Source organism: Embiotoca jacksoni, unplaced genomic scaffold (genome assembly GCF_022577435.1).
Source record: "Embiotoca jacksoni isolate LCO1_2020_lvr unplaced genomic scaffold, fEmbJac1.0.p SCAF_1, whole genome shotgun sequence".
Lineage (NCBI taxonomy): Eukaryota > Metazoa > Chordata > Actinopteri > Embiotocidae > Embiotoca > Embiotoca jacksoni.
The window spans coordinates 12,042,244-12,060,494 of NW_027185229.1; the positions used below are offsets into that span (position 1 = coordinate 12,042,244).

The following is an 18,251-nucleotide window of genomic DNA, read 5'->3' on the forward strand; positions in this document are numbered from 1 at the left end:
CCTGGGCCTGAGCTTTTCCATCCGCTGACAAGAGCAGAACACACTCCAAAATATTTTGGCTATGGGCCGATTCACATTTTCCATGCCAGGATGAAGAGAATGAAGCCGTGGCATGGCTATCTAAGGCTCTTCCACATGCATGCAAAATGCCGCATTGCTCCGATGGTGTGAGGAGAGGACACACAGGAAAGAGAGGAGAGGAGCCTCTGTAGCAAACAACCAAACTGATCCACAACCAAGAGATTATTTCACACTGTGGCAACAGAGCCTGCTGTTTCACCCACTATCCCAGTCATGGCCTATTTGAAGCCTGCTCCCCAGTGCTCATGGGAGAAGGTGGCACAGGGCCACACCATATGGTATTCTATGTGATGGAGTGTAATACTCTGCAGGAGAGCTGAGCTGTGAAAGGAAGGAACCTGTCTATTGGACTAATTAATGTCTCTGTGATCCGGAAGGTTTTCATCATAACCGGGCCAGAGACCCTTCACCACACAGCACCTTTGCCAGGCAGCTCAAATGAGCAAAATTGCTACCTGCTTTACATGTAAAGCAGATGGTGGGTCACGATCTGAACTGTAGATGAAGACGCAAGGTCTAGAAGGAGACACGTTTGAGGCGGTTCCATTTTCTCTCTCCCTTTCAGTTCCTTCCCCAATGCCCTTTGTGCCTTTGTGATCTGATAGGCCTGGAATAATAAGCAGTTAGCATATTATCTGCTAACAGCTCCATTACAGCATGCAGATAAAGCTGCATAGATCTCAGCAGGTGCAACCAAGCAGTGGCACTCTGTAATAACAGGGGAAGTCGCCATAATGACATGTAATTATCATGCGAAACTGGCTATAAAACTCATCAGGACATCAGGTCCTGAAATTAGCTTCAGCACGTTTCACATTTATATTAAGCTCGAACTGATAAGGTATTCACTGGTGATGGGTGTCTGTGTTGGTCCCATTGGATGTACTTTTCCCTCTCACACATATAAACACAGTAAAGGATAGGAACTCCAGTTTATATGTTTTACATTATATAATAAAACAAACAGGAATGAAGCTGTTTGACAAAAAGCAATAATCTCAATTAACTCTGAGGGTTTACTTAAGGCTTCACATAGTACAGCTCTCTATATTTATTTTTCATTATTCCATAAAAAAAAACAAGAGAAATTAATTAATCTGGAAATGAATGTTAAATTCATGTATTAAAACGGAATTTTAAATAAACCATTTGGACAGCAACCTCCGGCGCAGCACTCCGGCAGCACTACATCTATGACCCTGATGTACGCAGGTGTTTGCAAGTTTTTCTGGCACAGATGTGATGCATTTGATACTCAGATATTCCACAGAAATCTAAATGCCAGCAGACAAAAGATTTGTCTCAGGAGTGGCACTTAATCAGATATTAAAAAAAGGATTAAAACAAATGACTTAGTAACAGGAACAAAATGACGAAACTATATTATTTCATGAAAGCAAAGTCACAGGTGACAGTGAGTTGTGGGATGAGTTAATTAAAATGACACGTGATGTTCAGATCTGTGAAATCACTACAGGCTGTGACTGCACTCAAGATAAGACCTTTAAAGTTTGCATTGAGCTCCATTTAGAGAGGCATCAACTGTATCAACAGCATCTTCACCCTCCACCTGCTCTGCTAAGACCCCATCTGTAGTGGTTATTATGTCATTCATATCTTTTTTTCATTTGAAATTATTGTCCTTTGTACTTTCAAGAGCAATCAAACAACATTTTAGATACCCCAGTCAGAATGCATGTTCATGCTAACTGCTTATTATTCCAGGTCTAGATGGACCCAAGATTTATGGTTGGTATTTTTCTGTGATAGCCAGAAATTATCCTTCAATAGCAGTTTGTATTGGTAGCAGTGGAATCTGCCTCCCATAGAGCATGCGGATACACAGGAAGAAGATGCATAGGCTCCATATAATATGCTGTTACTGGTAGGAATCGTATCTCACTAAAAAAAACGCCTTACGGTCAGAAACACAATAAGAGCTGGATTAAGTAGCTGCTCTTCCCAACAGGACATCCTGCTGCAGCTGCTTCACAGTAAAAATGTTCAACTGGGGAAACACAGAGTGGCTTTTATTGTGAAGCAGACACAGGAAATGCAACCTATTATTAAGAAATCAGATTGTGTTGCAATAATGAATGACTTCTCCTATTTAAACAGATACAGCACTTTCTCTTCCATTGTATTTCTGATGAAGTAGCTCCTCAAGGAGTGCATTAAGCATTAAATGTCTCTTGCTGTTACCATGGTAACTGCAGGTGTTTTCAAATAAACCAGAACTCCAACATCACAGCGATTACTAATTCAAAATCAACTATAATATACTAGGCCTACGGATGAGATGTATTATAAATTTAGAAGACATTTTCTCACTAAATCTGTTTGTATTAACAGCTAATAACAATTAATGTACTGATAATCACTGCAGGAGTCAACACGTTTTTGGAAACAGCAACTTAAAATGCAGATACCAACTGATTTTTAACCAGTTTTCTGAATTTCTTATGCATACTGATAAGTAAAAGTTATAGTGTTTTTCAACTTTAATTCAGTAATGCGTCACTGTTGCCAACACTGCAAATCCTGTCAACCATGAAGCAGCAGCCCAACATGAAAGCAGCATATCATCTACACCATTAAGAGTCACCCAGGATAAGCAACAAAGAAAATGCTGCATTCAATCGTGATCCAGTACCATATGGTTCTTTGTCAAAGATAACTGAACTGAAAATGAAAAGTGTGCATTTCAGTGGGCCTGCATGTATGTTGCTCTATTCGTGGCCAAGCATTTGATGGCTCTCTGTAGTATGAGATTTGCCACAGCGCATTCTTCGCTGACATCAATCTGTCCTGCTGAAAGTGTCCTCTGCTGCTTGTCCTTAAAAAGCAACCGTAGGTTCTAGTAGCAGCTCACAGCCCTGTTCAACATCTGTGGCGTAATCTGGCAGCGGGAGGGCAGAGCATTAATGGCACAAGGTTACACAGAAACACACTGAAGTCAGAGGACAGAAGACATCAGGCCATGGGCAGAATATCAGAAGGATGTCTTTCTTTATGATAAATGTTGAATGATCTCGGTGAATACATTTTATATAAAGTGATGTTTAGGAATATAATTTATGTTAACAAATGTAGAATTTGGTTGACATCGTTTTGAGCAGACAAAGAACATGAGCTTAGAAAGAAGACGAATGCATTATTTCAAAGAAGGCAATAGAGTTTTTTCAATTATACGGCTATTAGCTGCTAATCCTGCTTTAAGGCTGAGAGTATTATTTCTAAAATCTACTTTGAAAACAATGACAAAAGACAAGAGGAACTGAATATCCTCATTTCTGAGAAGCAGTCGAGAGGCAAATGTTTGGTATTTTTGCTTGATGAATGACTTAAAAAATTAATCGATTAGCAAAATTGTCATTCAGCTCATTTTCTGCTGCTGCAGGGAGAAAGCGGATGTGGTTGTGTTGTGTTTCATGGCTGACTGACCCATGCATTTAGGGATTTTCTCAGTGCCGCCTCCGAGGTACAAAACAATGGGTATTGTATAGAAGGATGGCCAAGAGAGTGTACCACATCTCATTAAGATGCTTCCCTGCATCTCTTTTTGCTTCACAAGTGAAAGCCCAAATTGAAGATGAGATTGACTCCATTTGTTTTCTTCTCCAAATGTGTAGCCTGCACAAGTCTGCTTGTAACAGAAAGCAAGACCAAGGCTGTTTTGTTTTCAGCCTCTTAAAATAAACCCACAATCGCTGCAGTCAGCCTTCTGCTGACTTGATGTATTTTAATCAAGATGAGAAAGCTCAAGTCTTACTTAGTTGTAAGGGCCCAAATCAAGACTCTAATAAAGTCTAAAATACGCATGGTGATCTCATGATAAATATCTCAGTCACATCACGATAAACAAACAGAAAGTGTGTCCTGCAGCACACTGAAAAGATGATGTTTTTTTTGCCTTTGAAAAATCTGATAAAGCAGGATCTGTAAAAGGATTTTGTAAAGAAAGTCTGCTTGCACACAAATCGACACCTTCACAGTTTTCATATTGCACATTAAAATGGTATTCATCAGGAACGTGTAAAATGTGTACAGCACAAGATAAGTGTGGCTTATGGGCACCAGGGAGGAAAAAAAGGAACAGCAGGGCTGTTGTTATGGCAGTAAAGAGTTTTGACGCCTTGCTAATAAACACAAGCTCCCGCAGTCTCTCGATTTAGGCTTTTCACATCTCAGCTTCAGATTCACAACGACACTGACCTCAGAGCTGGTTCAACTGCGCTTCAACACTTTCCACACATGGAAAAGGTTTGTGTAGTCAAAAAGTGTATCAAAGTCAGTAGCTCTAAGCCAGGGGTGTCAAACATACGGCCCGCGGGCCGGATCCGGCCCACCAGGGGGTCCAGCTCGGCCCGCCGGATGACTCTGCTAAGTGGGAAAATTACAGAAAGACATAAATTGCATTTCTATGAGAATATAGAGGTTTATGAGTACAAACGTTTTGTAATTTTTTTTTTTTAAATCGATCCAGTAATTGCTTCAAAAACAGCGTAAATGCAACGTCTGCTCCGGAGGAAGAAGCGCTCGTTGTCACAGGCAGCAGCGCTCGCTGCTAGGGAATCTGCAGAGGAGAGCCCAGGCAGATAAACAGTGGGCTGATGTCTGAGTTTTTGCTCTTTATGTTTCTGGTTTATTGTAGAAAGACCTTAAAATAGGGTTTATCATCCAAAAGCCTTCACCAATGATTTAAACATAGAGAAATATTGTCGTTATGTATGCGTTATTATGCTATGATTTTACTGGTCTGGCCCACTTGACATCAAAGTGGGCCGTATGTGGCCCCTTAACGAAAATGAGTTTGACACCCCTGCTCTAAGCTGAGTCACTTTGATCGTGGGTAAAAACTGATATTTACAAGAGCAGAACTCATACATATGAAAGAAAACCAAAACAATATGATATTGTAAGGTAAAATATGCTTTCCAGCTTAAAATATGAAAATCAGATGTCCTGTGGCTTAAATAGACACCTTGAAATGTATTTAAATGTTCATGCACCAATTTCACCCCTGCAAATGAACCACAGCATTCTGCCTTAATTCAATTGAGGAATCATTGAAACTCAACACTTTGGCTGCATTTGAATCTTGTTTCGTTCTGTTTCAAGCCATCGGCATCCCTGAATTCCACAAATAAAATTGTCATTGCTGCCACAAATGTGGATGAGAGAGGCAAAGCAGTACACATTTAGGGACAGAATTGAGTCTCCTTTTTTTTTTTTTTTTTACTCTTGTGATTTGCCAAGTTAGACATTCACACAGCAAATGCAGAAGCCTGACAAGTTAAGGCAGAATGGGCAGCATTCCCCCTAATTCACATACCAATTTCTTTATGAATGACTTCAGAGCCACATTAAGTCTCTTTCCAGCATCCACCACTGACACAGGCCCAGCACATGCAGTACGATAGCCAAAACTCCAGCCAGCCTTTTTCCAAATAATCTTGTCCTATTTACACCATATTTCACTCTGCCATTGCAATACTTATTATACATATGCAGTAGTGCTCTATCGTGTCACACTCGACAGTCTCAGGAGGGAGATAAACAACATTCCAAGTGTAAGAGGGAGGGGGGCGGGGGAGACACGCATTATGCAATGTAATTTCACTCCACAATCTGACTGGAGTTCACACTGGGACTCCTCACAGCCTCCATGTACATGTAGTCCAACAGGGACCTTACACAGGGGAAACACAAATACATATGCATAGTCAAATCTATGGTAAAATGTTCAGTTGGGAAACAAACAAACAAACACACACACACGCACACACACACACACACACACACACACACACACACACACACACACACACACACACACACACATTTGTGTGTGCTCACACACTTGGATTGACGTGACCTTGTTGCTGCAGATTACACACACAGGCAAACACACTGACACATCAGCTGCTGCACAGTGTTTTATATGAAGGCATGAATGCTCATCGAATGCTACGCTGCAATCCTCCACCTAACAGCATGCCAGGAACCACTGCGGCACAGGACACCTACTGCATCATTCTGTGTGTGTGTGTGTGTGTGTGTGTGTGTGTGTGTGTGTGTGTGTGTGTGTGTGTGTGTGTGTGTGTGTGTGTGTGTGTGTGTGTGTGTGTGTCAAGCAGCCTGAGATGCCATTCAATTAATGACAAGGGCAGGATGAAAGCCACTAATAAAGTAAAAGCATTGAAACACAGCATATAAAGTCTTTCAGCCTTGAAGGACAGATAGGGACAAACAATCTGAGGGAAATAGCATTGTGATGTTTCCAACAATGTTCCAATTATTTTCTGTAACTTAAACCCCACTTGGTCATGTACGTTGTACGAACACATCATTAATATAGGCATGTATCAAGCGTAGTTTGTACATGAAAATAAAATATGAATGTCTTCTTCTGCCAGATAATTCAAACTCTTCTTAGCTTGTTTTTACCCCCCAAAAAGTGCTAATGACATTACTATTTATATTACAACAGCTTACTGTATATTCAACCACTGCACGTTAGTTCCTAGCTAGCTGTCTGTCATGTAATGCATGAGAGAAAGACTCGAAACAGCAAAAACGCAGTCTCTCCATTTTTGAAGCATCGAAGTGACACACGGCAGTATTTCTTTCTCGAGAAAGCTATTTTTAGCTGAGAGCAAAGGCCACAGTCTGAAGCATTAACTGCAGCAAGAGTTTCAATTTGCTGTTATTCTCACAGAATTCATGCTTATTACACAGCTTGCCAGCCACAGTTGAATGATGCGAAATTGTTGGTTGCCAAATTAATATTTCATTTTATCAGCTTTTTAGACATTATTAATAATGTAAGGTTTAATTAAACTGTTGCTTTAAATTGTAATTTAAAAAACAATTAATCATTCAACCAGACCAAGACACTGACAGGTTAAAGCTGCTATAATCCACATTTTAATGATAACAACGTATCAGTTGACAACATGAAGGGTTGCTCATAATGATGCAGAACCTGCAGACAATTATAACCTGAACTGCTTCAGCTCACTGTCTGTTCAACAACTTTACTATGTTGGTTCACTTTTTTGGCCCCGACAGTTCTCTAAAAGCTCTAAAAAAAATTAAAAAAAAAAAAAAAACACTGTACTTACTGAAGACAGACACAGTTAGCGACTAGCTGAGCCCAGTGGCACACCTGTCAGACAAAGAGAGAGATAATTCGTACAGTTGTTACAAACCAAAAACAGAGCCAAAACAGTTCATATTGTGGTGGCCAGCAACACAACGCTGCACATTGTTGAACTGTAACTGCTAGATTTGTAACTACGGAAATGTTTGCTCACGTGTTCACCTCATCAACTTCAATAGTGATGATACTTGAATCATTACAAATTATTTTCACTGTCTCCCAATTGGCAAAAGAAAATAACAACAACAGTTTACCTTGCACCGTGGCAACATTGGTGGTAGAAGAACATGGTAAAGAAGCTATAATAAGACAACGCAAACAAACACACGCACACACACACAATTCAAATTCGGAATCTGAAATTTTCACACAAGTCAGTGAAAAGTGAGGTTTAAATAGAACAAAAATAACCTTGGGATTCTCAGCTCTTGCACATGTAACACAGTAAAGACAGATACTCCCCACCCACAACAAGTCTAAAACACACAAGGTCTGGGCTCATGCCTACTGAAGCCCAAAAATCCCACTCTGTTCAATTAGGCAGACCTGAAGGTCGGGGCTCGGTGGCTGCTGTGCTTCTAACTCCCCACAAACTGTGCCCTCGGCTTAAATCTGAGCCTTGACACTATTGTGTGTCCCTGTGTGTGTGTGTGTGTGTGTGTGTGTGTGTGTGTGTCTCATCCTTTTCTTCTCATACACTGTTTGTCACCTCAGAGACCCTCGCAGGCAGATCGATAGCAGAAAGCATTACTCATAATCTCCTGTTTAATATGCTTGTACTGAGCCTGGGGTATAATTGGAACCTTTAGTAAAAAAAAACCTGCCAGTTATAAAATCTATCAATCTATGCTAAACAAGGGCTGACCTGAAACCTGAGTGGATGAATAATTGAAGATGGGGGTGAGTGCCACTACCATGCTACCCATAATTCTTCTCGATCATCAAACCCTCTGAATTATCTACAAGAATACTCGGTGGCACAAGCAGCTACTTATCATGTGATGTGACTTGTTGATGTTTAAAATCCCGTATGCGTGCCGTGATTCTACATTGATACTGATGTTTACCTCTGTTTATCACGAGTTATCAGAGGATATTCAGATCAGCAGCTTCTTAGCTGGTTATGATTCCTCTTCTTATTCCCGTGTGCACCCTGTTGAATAATGCATTTCTCTACTGAAAGGCAACGTTTGTGTCATCCTTAATACATGAAGAGGCACTCTGTGATACTTCTAATGAAAGAGAAATTCAACTAATGGTGGAGGAAGGCTGTTTTTGCACTCTTTTGACTTAGCTTTCACTCAAACTTTGAGACCTTTCCTTTGGACAACAGTGTTCAGAAATTCAGTGTCTGATTAATTGGATGTCGGATGATCTTCATTGCAGGATGTAACCCTTATCAGACACACAATTAAGCAGCGCACATGAAATAACAACAGCAAAAGGTCAAATGCCTGTTTGTATTGATTTATCTTGTGCACACCAATTGGAGGAGTTTTTTATTACATTTTCATGCTACTTTATTCTTCAACTCATCAATAATTCAGAGAGAAATATCCTACTTTTTACAAGGGCTGGGTGATATATTGATATTTTATTGTATTAAGATATGATATCAACTTAGATTTATGATATTGTAATATCATGATATGGCATAAGTGTTGTCTTTTGCTGGTTTTAAAGGTTGCATTACAGTAAAGGGATTATCAGAATTTACCAGACTGTTCTGGCTGTTCTTATATTTGCGTTTACCTACCTAGTTTTTATATCCACATTACTAATTGTTTTACAATGGAAATAATCACATTAGTGCACCAGTAATAATAATGTTATAATATGATATAAAACAGTATAACAGCCATGGACCATAGTCCTCAATTAAATACTTTTACTTTTAATATTATGGTACATTTTCTTGATAATTTTACTCAGGTAGCATTGTTGAAGGGTCGTAAGAGTTCCAAATTCAAATTAGACATCTGTAAATGTCATCTGCAATTATAAATGTTGAAAGGATATTGATGAAATCCACACAGTAAATTAATTGCTACTTCAATGCCCCACAGCACCTGTTCCAGAGGGGTCAGAGGTTAAATGGTCCATTGGAGGAGTCCATCTGATGAGTTAGTATCCTGCTCGATCCCAAAGCCAGTTTTGGGGCTGTCATTAGATGATGTGATGAGGAGACACAAAGACACAAAGAAAGCCAGCTGAGATGTCTGCTGAAGGTAGGTAGTTGCATTTTTTTACATCATCAATACCACTATCCCCCCAGACCTCATCCTAATTTTTTTTTTCTTCCGTAAAAGTAAACTAAAAACTAGGATTTATACTTGACTGATAGCCTTCCTCATTTTAAATTAAGTGAAGGGTTCTCATTAATATTGCAGCGCTAAGTGTAAAGTGGTGTATTGAAAAGCATGATTACACATACAGTATCTAAGACATTGAGGGCATGGTGTTCTACCTGGAAGCGTGCATTAGAAAGCTGGTTTAGTCGATGACCTTGTGTTCAGTGCATAGTACTCATCTCTATCAGCGAATCTAACACAGAAGCAGCAGCAGGCAGAACACCAGTAGACAAAAGCTGACTGTAAGTCAGCTGGACATAGTAGAACTCGTACAGCGAGAGAAGGCAGCAGCACACCAAAACAAAAACAGCTTTCACTTCTCTCCTTCCTCCTTTCATGGGATTGCTGGCACGCTGCCGCCTTGAAATACGAGAGGCTAAATGTGCTGACCCAGCACTCTGGAGGTAAATGGCTATCTGTCCTGTCAGCCTTGTCCGTGGAGGGATTGAATGCGAATGGACACTCTCACTTTCTCTTACATACACAATCTCACACTCCTATACAGAAAAAACAAGCTTGGGCCTCGAGTATTAGCTCTTATTATTGTTGAGACTGGCAGAGAGAAATGCAAATAAAATAGTAAAGTGGACATTTTTCTCCAAATCATGTTCTTTACCAGACCGTTCTCAAGCTTTGCCACAGTGATGAGAAAGGCTGCATGACTTGTATATGAATTAGGATTTGACCAATACAACAGTGTGCCAGGACAGCACTATTCTTTTCATTTAAAATTAGATAACTGTTGTTCATGTCAGCTATTTGATATAATTTAATTAATTTTCAGTCTAATCTGCCCGATATCCCTGACTCAGATGTGTTGTTTATGTTAAATACAATATATAGACGCATACAGTGTGTGTATGTAATTTCTTCTATTACAGATGGCTGAGAAGAGAATTTATTATAATGTTAAATGAAAGGAATCCAACCAGCTGAACGGTTAACAGTCTGGAAAATGTGCAAAGAAATCCAACTTAAAGGACGGCCAACCCATCAAAGGTCCTTTCAGTTATTTCAGTTTTTAGTGTCACAAGATGGTCTGGAAAAATTTAAGAGAATCAAACTAAACACAAAATCCTTCTAAAGCAATAACCAGAATATTGCTTTGATAACAAACTCAAAACTCAATGCAATATGGTCTTTTAGGTTTAATCTGTTAACAACTAATGCCCTGCAAGCTTGAATTTTACTTTATTACTTATTATTTATTATTTATTACTTTATTAACAATGTGAAAAAACTTTCAGTTCAAAAGTGCTTAAATGTTTCATTTTCACTTCCACAGAGCCACCTGTGGACAACCAGCTGAGTATCAGAGGAGTAGAAAGGCTGAACTGAAGCTGTGCAGCAGACATCTGTCACCCACTCATATATTATTTTATTCACGCCGTCATTTGCAAAAATAATTCCAACCTCACTGAATTTTAAAGCAAAACCACTGTAACTGCACTAAAATTAATGGAAACGTATTGACATATTAATAATGTTTGAAAAGTTACGTTTTTAGGATCGAGGGGAATGTACTCACAAAAATAATTATGTTTTTATTAGTGTATGATCACCTAAAACTGAGAACCGTTGTGGATCCACTACCTTAAAATAAGCCCTGCATAACTAAATAGGGAGCGGATCCTCTTCCCACGGAGCATGCCACGTTGCGCCGCCATGGTTCTACAGCACAGAAGGAACAAACCAAACACTGGATCTAAAAAGGGTTTTTCATGAGTTTCACGGCCACCATAGACTCGCTCACATGTTTGAAAGGGAAGAGTAAGATAAATTTTGTTCAGTTGGTTGCAGTGTGTGACTGTAACCTTATAGATGCCATTAAATTCTACTGCTCCTTTAAAGCAACATGGTCAATTCAGTTTATGTTTTTCTTTTGCTGCTGGGGGATTTGGGGGCAGACATTTGAGGGCAAACCATGTGTGTTTATCATATTATGGCCTTAGAAAGTTGAAATGGCTAATGAGTTAAAGTCATAGACTGTATTTAATAATGGGCATTGTCTAAGGATCTGAAAAGTGAATTCAACAAGAGTTGTGCCTTGAAGTGCAATACCACTGAGCGCCACTAGAGGCTGGCTCCAAAAAACCTTTGACTCCAATAGAGTACCAATTAAAAAGTGTCAACTTCTCTCATAAAAAACTAAGTCATTATGGTGTCATTAGGTGAATTCACTTCCCTGACCAGTGTCCTTAAAGTCATTCTGAAAAAAAAAAATCCATAATTAATTAGATAAGGGGAGATATGTTCGGAGGCGTGCCTGGTTTAATTAGGCTCCAAAAATCTAAGATAGTAACGGCCAAAGTGCCATACTCGAGGATTTAAATGGCAGTTCACAAACAATGAGTGGGTTGCCACTTGGTTCAAGTAATATTTGTAGTAGTACAGTAGTGTAACAGTTATTGTTTTTGTTAGCTAATAAGTCATCTATTTACACTGTTGACAGAAACATCACTAGCCCCTAATCTGAGTCATGTCTCTGGCTACCTCACAAATGTTCAGTATGCAAAAAGTCCAATATTGATTGGTTGGTCTATGAACGTCTGAGAAATACACAATGCTTTTTTGCTGCAAAATGCTTCACTATGTTCACCAGCTAGCTGTTATGATTGACTGTAGCCTGCAGTGACCCTATTAGAGCATTTAAGCCTAAAGTGAGACTGAAACAAAAGTCAAAATGTATTTGCAGGCTTTAAAACAAACTTCAGAGTTGGGCAGTAATTTTTAGTGCATTTGTCACTGCAAGCAACCCTTTTAACATTACACAGTCATTTTTAGCTATCAGTTACACAACAAGTGATGTCTGCAACAACATGAAATCTATGGTGGAGTGCATCATAGAAAACAGACTTTTAGATCATAGGGTTTTGGCTATTATCAGCTGCAAACTGTTGGTATTACATATCCTTGCATCATTCTTTCTGGATGTCCTCTGGCTGGCCTGGTTTCCTCCTACACAAAAAATCATACATGCCTGATATTGAAAATATTTACACCATGTATTGCTTGAGCACTGAATATGACTTGATCCCCTGGCAGTGCTGAATAACAGATTTTTGTTCCAAGAGATAAGCATGGGTCAAATGCAAAGACCTATTCAGTCATGAGGTCAAAAAAGTCTTTATAACTTTTTTACAATTGGCATATAACATCAGCTATCTGCTTTCAGTTCACCCAGTCTAACCCTAACAAACAGCTCAGTCATATGAAAGATGGCACCACTGACAATTTGATGCAGTTTTAGATTTTGACTAGAATTTTGCACTCCCCTGACTGTTGAAGAGGTTTTGTAATAACCTTGAGAAGACAGCTAAATTGAGATTCTATCAAATAAGCATGAAGGATGACTCAGAAGTAGACACCTGTGATTGATGCGTGATAAAAAAAAAAAAATTAAAAAAAAGGCCTCGTTCCAAATCTGACATTGATCTGTGCTCTGCTTCCTGCTCTCGACTTCTGCTGAAGTCTGTTCAGTTGGATAAACAAACAAGATGGCTAATAACCTGTCGCCCTCTTTAATCAATGCTCCCTCCAAGTCTGGCCAAAATACCCACATCACATCAATACGAGAATCATGGAAGATTGGAGAGGTGACTGAAGTGGGTTGCTGTCCAGAGGGGGCACAAAGTGGAAAAAAAACAGGAGGGGTGGATGAATGCTGAAAGACTGAGTGGCTGGAAGGAGTATTCACCAATCAAATCAAGGGCAACTTGACTGATCTCCTTCAAATAGAGCAAGTGTCCCTTGGATGGTAGTTGATATTTAAGGACTGAGTTTATGTTTTCTTTGATTATTTAGTAACCATTTATATAGTATAGCTGGATACTGATGTACTTATTTGCCTAGAAGTGATTCTTCATTTATTCTGTTTGTACCAATACTGCATTAAGCCACCATCCATCCATTCATCCATCCACCTATCATCTTTACCCACTTTATCTTGAACTGGGTCACCGGGGGGATGGAGTCTCACCCAGGTGACTTTGGTGGAAGGCAGGGTACACCCTAGACAGGTTGCCAGTCCATCACATTGCCAACACAGAAAAGGCACACACATTCACAGCAGCAGCCTATTTAAATGAAAATAACTTTTTTTGTGTTTGTCAAAATCCCTATTTTTTCCTGTAACGTTAGTTCTATAAATTATAAACTATGTTTAATCCGAGCAGCTTCAGCCTATAAATGTCTAGTGTAAACGTCAAGATATTCACTGAGAACAGAAACAAAGAATAAACGATTGATTTATTTTGGGAAAAAGCTTAATTTGCTGTAAATTTTATCATTTGTATTTTCTGAGGATAACTAAACATCGTTTTGATGAGACACTAGCACCTCACGGTCAATCTCCCTTCATTTTTACCAGTCTGTTTAAAGAGAGTGTGGCAGGTCAATGTACACAATGTACGGAAAGTACATAGGCCAGTACAGTTGGGAAACTCAGTCTGTAAAGTTCAGTTTCAGTCAACTTTCATTTTTTGTAAACCTCTCAGATGTTTTGTATTGACAGAATATTGAATTGTAGGTATAAGAAGGATTATTTGCCTTGCAAGACTAAATAATACCAAATTATAGATACTGAATGTGCTTTTACAAGAGCTGATTCATAAGATATTAAAAACATGCCATACTTGTCCTCTTGTCTTTGTAGCTCTACAGTTCTGTTGCTACGTGAAAACATCAAACATATTCTGTTTTACACTTGAATTATTTACAGAATTAAAAGGTTGCACAGCCCATTACTTTCTCTTAGGTTTCAGAAAATGAATTTTTAAATCAATTATGTATTCTTTCATATGCATGGTTATCAATCTGAGAGCGAGGCAATTTTACTTCTCCCAAAAATTGAGGAAGAAAAACAATTTTGGGGAATAATAATCTTTGACAGCCCATACTTGCATTTGCGCACGCACACACACACACACACACACACACACACACACACACACACACACACACACACACACAAACACACACATAGGGACTCTGCAGAACTTCTGAAGCAAGAAATTCACAGATATAATTATTTGAGTTAGATGAATGGCTCGTCCTTAATTTTCCACTGAACACTGCTCAAAGGCAGAAACAGAACACATCAGCGCTAATAGAACGCAGCAATTTCCCCCGATCACCAATCATCTGTATGACAACATTTAATGTGCTGGAGCCATGTACTTTCCATCTCCAGACATTAAATATTCATACAAACACAACAAACCCACACTGGACAGGAGTTGTTGAAAAAAATGGACAATAACACCCAACCATGAAATATAAAAAAATCTGAAAGTATAATCAGCATGAATTAGAAATGTGGGTATGACGAACAATGCTAAAGGAATAAATTATGTACATGAGCTGACACAGAGAGGTGGATGCCCTGTTGAGCTCATTCATCTTCTATGTTCCAGCTGAAAAAAGTCCACAGTCATGTAGCTACAGCCTGGCTGCATTGAGTCAAGTGAAAAGCCACATCCAGATCAGACTTCTTGTTCAAAATCCAGATGACACGTTGCCATCTTGAATGAGACCACGACTAAATGGCAGTTTTTATGAACAGCCAAAGGCTACAGAGGAGCATCAAAACACAGCTTGTTGAGTCTTTCTACAACACAGAGCTTCTATTTGTTTGCTACTGACCACAGACAGCCAAAAATCAGTTACTGTGGAAACAAACACAGATAAGCAATAAACAAAAAAAATATTTAATTCCATTTAGGAGGGGATAATTGATTGACTTGAATGTGGTTAAAATAGTGTGGGGAGTTGCTTCTCCTGAAGAAAAAGAAGATCATTTAAAAGGGGAGAGTTTGTACTAACTTTTTGGCATTTCATTAACAAGAAGTGATGGCACATTGAGTTTTGCTTAATGACAACACAGTGGAGAAAGCAGAGAAAAGAAGAGGGGCTTGATTGAAGGGAATATTTGCTAATTTGCACCTTGTTTCCGACACTTTCTGTATACCTTTTAGGCAAACTGACCTAAAAGGTTAGACTGCCTGGTATGTGAGGCGCAATCTGCATGCATAGGCAGCGCCATGGTGGGGCTAAATAGGGCTATACCAAGGATTAACAGACTAACAACAGGTCTACCAAGGCCACTCATAGAAATATTTGACAAACACAATATTGTCCGATTCCCTTATTCAGCTGCTGTTTCTCCCAACCTCCAGTTGTATCGGTCCAATAGTCTCCCCAGTTGTCATTTCATTGCAGATGATTATGCAAAAGGTGTTGCTCTGACAGACAAACCCACAGAGAAATATCACGAGATTCTGCAATTACCTCCAGCTTCATGGTCACTGCTCTTTAACTCAGTGTTTCTGCTTAGAGGCCTTTACTGTTGTGATTTGGTCTGACTGCTCTGATCACTATAGTTTGAAAGTTGTTTTAATGAAAAATCCTTCAATTAAACCACGGCACCTTACCTGCCCAAGACTAAACAGCCGACAGTTATGGTCAAGCTGGAGAACATAAGGGAGAAACTGGCAGCAAGCTATTTCCCTAAGATGTTGAAGGATGCCAAAATAGAGCTACAAGGAAAACTGATGCAAATAGATTTTCTGACATATGCCAATAGAATGATGAAAAAACAGGTCCCTCTATCATCTAAAAACACCTTATCAAGACAAACAAGAAAGTGAAAATTGGAGAGCAGAGACAGGCATGTTAAAGTCGCCCCTTTAGTTCACCAATAAGCTCTTACGCCACGGTGAGAAAAAAATCATTAGCATCACCTGTGTCATGTTTTGGATTTTGGTTCTGTCTAGTGGTCTTCATTTCAGTCTGAGTTTTGTGATTCCTGTTCAATTTTGAAATTACTAAACTCTTGTGTCTTCCTTGTTTTACTGTCTGCCCTTTGCTCATTTGGTAGCTTGAGTGTCCCTGGCGTTCTGTCTTCCTATCAGTTATTCATTGCTTTCATTAAGTTAAATTGTCATGTGTTTGGGTATTTCCTGGCTCTGAATCCTAAATGTCTGCGGTCTAAATGCACTCAATTTGGAAAATGTATTGTTTGGCAAGAACACGTGCAAACAAAAACTAAATTGTCTAAACATTTACATTTTTGTAACTCCAAACAGTGAACAGGAAATTATAACTTGGGCATCACATTCAGTGAAACCACTATAACTGCAACTGCTCACTTTTGGTAAGGGAATGCATTTACCTCAGTACTCTAGTGAAACATCAGCCGTATCAACACCATCTACACCCTCCGCCTTCCCGGTTCTGCTCTGAGCTCCTTCTCCTGCTGCACCGTCAGTGGTGTCTCTCTTCTCAATCTCGTTACTTCATCAGTATGCCTACTTTACTTTATCATTTATTTTCCAAGCTTGTTTAATCTCATACAAATCCTATCCCATCAAATCCTAACAAAGGTTGCTGTTCTGTCCTTCACGCAGAGATTCATCTTGGAGCACAGTCCCAGGCACTGACTGCACAATGAGCTGCTGCTAATAAATCAAGAGCTGGATGCACACAGGTTGCAGTTACACAATTTAATGAAATGTTTATAGAGTAAATTCGCATGTACCTTGAGTGCATGCAAGTCAAGGCATACAATAGAGAATGATACCAGTGTGACTACAGTTTCCAATAAAAGGAAAATTGAGAGTCTAGCCAATACCTGGTGGAGCAATGGCTACAGTTTCCTGGAGGGAAGGGAGCTCGTATGATAGAACAGAACAATGGACTGGAGTTGCAGTCTATTAACCCTTGACACCATTGCAGAGGTTGGGAATCTAAAAAGAGTCACTAGAGGCAGCCAACAGCATTAGAGAGCTGAACATGGGAGGATTTGTGGGAGTTGAAGATGAACACCCAGCAGGCCTACAAGATTATTGTAGTTGGACTGAATGTTCTCGTCGGCTTGCTGCTCATTCTCTGGAGTGGCGTGTCTATTTCCAGTCTACAGTCCAGTCTGATGATTGGATGTGAATATGAATTAGAATTACATAAGCGTTGATCCTTGAAAAGTGGGACTTCCTGTTGAAGTACTTCTCTGTTTTACCCAACTTCTCAACTGGTACATTTTTTTTTTTCTGCTTCAAGAAACAGAAGCAAAACACGTCAATCTAAGAAAGATTTCTCCAATAACTGAGAAATGCCCCCGCTTCCCTCCCCCCCAAACATGAAATATTAAAATTGTGAATGTAATAAATATGAATTATGAATATGGTTTTCAGGCAGCGAGTTGAGGGATTAAGTGATGATACAAAAAAACAGGAAAGTGAATGATGACGGTCCTGCCCTGCTCCCGCCATCCATGTACATTTGTTAGTTTCCTCATGGGGCTGTAACCGCAGTGAGGGCATATCGATCTCAGTGAAATGTCAAATGTCATCAAGACAGTGCTCGAGTTTGTTTTAATACTAACAGACACTCACAGCCCATCTCAGCTGGAAACTATGTGGAAGCTGATGAAAGAGCGTCTGCACAAAATCTATAAATTGTTGACGAGACTCTCATTTTACAACAAACATATCTATTCACAGCATCAAAATATTTTTAACAAACATCAGTCACAGTCATCAGGTATTATAACAACTAAATTACAGGTACAATCCTTTCTATTAAAACTCACATGGCTGATGGTGTGGCACAGCCTGTGAGCCTCCTTATCACCCACGTATCCTTGGTTATAATGTTCC

The 18,251-nt window shown here is 39.4% G+C and overlaps 1 protein-coding gene across 8 annotated transcripts in view; it reads right to left on the minus strand.

Annotated features, from left to right (window-relative positions):
• LOC138208253 (band 4.1-like protein 1) overlaps positions 1-18,251 on the minus strand; it is an 84,546-nt gene that overhangs the window by 52,862 nt on the left and 13,433 nt on the right. Inside the window, exon 2 of one of the 8 annotated variants that reach the window (XM_069166146.1) lies at positions 7,209-7,252. The exons of the other annotated variants lie outside the window; for them this stretch is intronic. The gene's annotated coding sequence lies outside the window, so the exon portion shown is untranslated. The remainder of the gene's footprint in view (positions 1-7,208; positions 7,253-18,251) is intronic. 8 annotated transcript variants of the gene reach the window in all.